Source organism: Rattus rattus, chromosome 9, assembly GCF_011064425.1.
Source record: "Rattus rattus isolate New Zealand chromosome 9, Rrattus_CSIRO_v1, whole genome shotgun sequence".
Lineage (NCBI taxonomy): Eukaryota > Metazoa > Chordata > Mammalia > Rodentia > Muridae > Rattus > Rattus rattus.
The window spans coordinates 38378870-38383759 of NC_046162.1; the positions used below are offsets into that span (position 1 = coordinate 38378870).

At 40.8% G+C, this 4890-nt stretch overlaps 1 pseudogene; it reads right to left on the minus strand.

The window, feature by feature from the left end:
- Positions 1 to 3576: 3576 nt before the first annotated feature.
- LOC116910275 lies at positions 3577 to 4521 on the minus strand (annotated as a pseudogene).
- Between the last annotated feature and the right edge of the window lie 369 nt (positions 4522 to 4890).

Consider the following 4890-nt stretch of genomic DNA (forward strand, 5'->3'; position numbering starts at 1 on the left):
CAGGGACTAAACTACCAACCAAAGGGTACGCATGGATCAACCCATAGTTCCAGCAGCGATATGCCAGCAGAGGATGGCCTTGTTGGTCCATCAGGGAGGAGAGACCATGGTCTTATAAAGGCTTGATGCCCCAATGTAGTGTAATGCCAGGGCAGGAAGGTGGGAGGGATTGGGTGGTGGGTATTATCGTCATCGAGGCAGGTGGGGGGAGAGGATGGGATAGGTGGTTTTTAGAGGGGAAACTGGGAAAAGGTATAACATTTGAAATTTAAATAAAAAAATATCCAAAAACAGAAAATAAAAATAAATGAATTTAAAAATGTTTCATTTGACATTTTGTGAAGAATTTGAAAGAATATGATTAGCTTCTTTGCTGATCTGGTAGAATTTAACAATATAGCCCTAGACTTTTATTTTTGAAATGTAAATAAAGAAAGTATACTATAAAAAGGGGAATGTAAAACAGATCCATATTTATCAAATCCTGAAAAATACTCAACTCCAAGTGAGTCAAAGACCTCAATATAAAACCAGATTCATTAAATCTAAAAAGATAGAAAAGAGAAATTTCCTGTAATATTTTGCTACATGATACAACTTCTTGAAGACGCACCCATGAAAGCTTATGCACTAAGATCAACAATTAATAAATCTGACATGAAACTGAAAGGTCCTGTAAGGCAAAAAGACACCATCTATAGCACAAAATAGAAGTATACAATGGGAAAGTAAAATTTTACCACCCTACATCTGAGCAGAGCTAATATTCAAAATATGTAAGTAACTCAAAAAGTCAATACACCAAAGAAAGCAAAGAACCCAATTACAAATTGTATACTGAAGCTAAACAGAATTCATCAAAGAAATCTGAAATAGCTGAAATAGACTTAGGGAATTCAATGATTTTAGCTCAAAGATTAAAAATTATTGAGAGATAGCACATGATTGGGGAGGATGTGGGGCAGGGCACTCTTCCTTGGCTGGTAGGAGTGCAAACTTGTATAACCCTCTGGAAATCAATTTGGCAGTATTCCAAGAAAACTGTAAATAGTTCTACCACAAGACTCAGATACACTACTCCTGGGCATATATGCAAATGTACCTCCACTATAATACATGGACACTTGCACAATTATGTTCATAGAAGCTTTATTCATAATAACCAGAAACTGGAAATGTCCCAGATGTCTATCGAGTGAATAATGGATGATGAAAATGTAGTCTATTTACACAATTGAATTGTAATAAAGAAACAATGACATCATGAAAATCACAGAAAAATGGATGGAAATAGAAAAGATCATCCTTAGTGGGGTAATCTATACATACCCCAAAGGATATACATGCTATGTACTCATTTATAAGTAGATACCAGCCCTAAAGTACAGGATAACCATGCTACAATTCAAAGACTCAAAGAAGCCAAACAACGAAGAAAGCCCAGGGGAGGATGCTTAAATATTACCCAGAAGAAATAAAATGGACATCGAAGGTGGACAGAGGGAGGAAACTGGATGGGAGAGAAGATGGGAAGGGAGCTGAGTGAGAGGTGAGGTGTAGGGAGATCATGGGAGAAAGAGAATGGAAATCAGCAATGGGTAGATAGGTGGTTGGGGCCACATCTCTGGGATATGCCAGAGACTTGGGATGAGGGAGGGTCAAGGGAGTGTTTACAGGTGACACTATATGGAACTCCTAGTTGTGGAGATATGGAGCCTTAAGTGGGTACCTCCTCTAGCCAGGCAGAACTCCAAGTAGAAGGATAAGGACAGCATCCCACTCAAAGAACCCTGGACCTAAAATGTGTCCTTACTACAAGATGTGCAGGGAAAGAGATGGAGCAGACTAAGAGAATGGCCAACTAATGACTGGCCCAACTTGACATCCATGCCATAAACAAGTACCAATTCATGACCATTCATGATACTGTTATGGTTGTAGATAGGAGCCTAGTGTTAACTGTCATCTGAGGGTCTGAATTCACAGCAACTGACAGAAGCAGATGCAAAGACTCACAGCCAACATCAGACAGAGCTCTGGGAGTCTTTGTGAATGAGCTGGGGAAAAGATTAAAAGGTCCTGAGGGGATAAAGACTTCCAAGAAGACCAACAGGGTGTACTTGAGGCTTTAAAGTAGAAATGACTGATGTTTATGTAGAAGTGTAGATTTGTGATGCTCTTATAGATTTTTTGTAAGATTACTTTTTAGCTACAAACTGCGGCCTGCTCGAAAAAGAAACTGGCTGAGAAAAATACCTTGCGTGCTTAAACTTTGCTGATCTGTAACACATTGCTTAGTTACAAATGTATATGGGTTCTTGGGAATAATTTTTTGTCAACAATACATAAAACATTTGATCATATGAGGGTACTGGGAAACATGTTTTATCTTAACATACTCATTGGCAATCTTTTCACTTAAAGACAATAGAATGTAAAGCACATTGTTATTTTGTGGTGTTCATAAGATACTGCTGGACATATACGTTGTGGTAGAAAAATTGTTAGAGCATTGCTGAACCCAAAAATAAATAAATAAAAGTTTTACTATGAAATGAAAATTAAAATCCAATGTATAAGTGAAATTTACAGGACATCCAGGTCTGCATAGCAAGACTCTGTCTTAAATAAAACAATGACAACAAAAAAAAATAGTACCTACAGGAGAACACAAGAAAACACTGACAGAGTGAGGATAAGAGGGCAGATGGACTGACAGGTCTGCACACTAGAACTGTAGAAGGCACAGATCATTTTTACTAAATTGATGTATTTCCAGCTTAATGTTAAATGCTATATAATGCCCAGATAACAAGAATAACATAGTAAGTCCAAATGAGCTGCAGAAGTAGGGTTTCCTGGAGCTCCAAACCCTCCCTTCTCAACCCACCAAGTCTGATCTTCGTGAGATGAGCACAGACTGAGGTCTCTGTGGTGAGAAAGAACAAACAGCTGTGGTTTACCAGTTGGGTGCTGGCTCTGTGCCTAGGGACACAGAGCATTGCAAAGAATGTGAGAAGCAGATAGGTGTCTGATACAGTGACAGCACAAGATGTTGTAAGCACAACTGAGCACAAGAGCAGAGGATCTGCTGATGCCAACAAAATAGCAGCACGCCCATTGCCCTGGCTATGGCATAAGCTGTGGATGCTGCTGCTTGTTCATTCAGAGTCCAATCTTGTAGTAAACTTCATGAAAAGGACCAATCAGAATTATCCCAACTCAGAAACCACATCCCATCTGGAGCAGGAGTCAATTCCCCATTCCAACACCTTTTGAGCTTACCATTATTTGCTATCCAGTGCTGACCCATTGAGACTCCTCGCGCTTCTCTAAATCTGTGCAGGGGTGCTCATGGTGCACTCTGCCAAAACATTGACATAACAATCCAAATAACAACATTTGTTAAAGAGTTTTTTCTTTATTTCAGCTAAAGGATTTGTATCCAGGTCTCTATATCTGATAGAGAGTGTAGATGCATTTCTAAAAAAGGACAAGAGCTAACTTTCAGATAATGGACAAAAATGGATGATTCTTAGATGATAGTTCCCTGTTTGATGTTTGACATATTCACTATTACTGCTTAGATGGAAATCTCATGGTGAGCACTTTCCTTAAAGCCCCTTTCATGTCCCTATTCCTCAGACTGTAGATGAAAGGGTTCAGCATGGGGGTCACCACTGTGTACATCATGGCAGATGCCATGTCCCTCCCAGCTGAATGAGAGGATGTGGGGTTGAAATACACAACGATGATGGTGCCATAGAAGAGGCAGACCACAGCCAGGTGGGAGCCACAGGTGGAGAAGGCTTTCCATCTTCCTCCTGTGGAGGAAACTCTCACAACAGCACAAGCTATAAGAATATAAGACACGAGGATACAAACAAATGGGGCTAACAGTATCAGCCCTGCAACAGTAAGAATCATCAGCTCATTGAGGTATGTGTCTGAGCAGGAGAGTTTCAGGAGAGGAGTCGCATCACAGAAGAAGTGGGGGATGATGTTGTCCCCACAGAAAGAAAGTCGAGCCATGAGCAGTGTATGTAAAAGAGCATTCAGATTGGCAGCCAGCCATGACTCAACAACAAGAAGGGCACAGAGCTGACGGTCATCTTTTGTGTAGTGTAAAAAGGGTGCATGTATTTTTAAATCGGTCATAGCCATCACAGCCAGCAGGAAATTGTCCATATCAGCAAACACAGAGAGAAAATACATCTGTGTGAGACACCCAGAAGGAAATTTCCCTGACTCCCAAGTATATGGTTGGCCAGTACTTTAGGGACAGTGAGGAGGAGAAGCAGACATCCACAAAGGACAGATTGCTGAGGAAAAAAAGTACATGTAATTGTGCAGGCGGGAGTCTGTGCTGATATTGAGAATGATGGAGCAGGTTTCCCAGGACAGTGGCCAGGTACATAGTAGAAGAGCAGGAAGAGGAGCTGCTGCTGCTGGGAGCTGACTGGAGAGTCCCAGGAGGAGGAACACACTGAGACACTGGAATGGTTGGTGCAAAGCTCCCATGTGTCTGAGCCCACAGAAAAGAGAAGAGGTCAGAAGGCTATCTTCATGTTTGGATGCTATAACCAGGTTCACATTAATCCTGCATTAGAGTTTCAGAATAAGATCCTCCTGTTTTCCACATACTCTACTTTACAAATTCCAGTTTTTAGTTCATGTTGGGCTCCCCAGAGTTTTTTGTTTGGAAATAACATAAAGGCCTCTTGCACATACTCTTCTTACCTGTATCTGGTAGTATTTCCATCTTCCTCCCTTCTTATTAAAGGAAAAGAAGAAGCAGCCAGTTATTGTGACGATCTCAAGCAAATGGGTGGACCTATATGACTCCTGTTGCTGCCACTCACTGGGAAGAGTAAGCAACACATTTTGTAG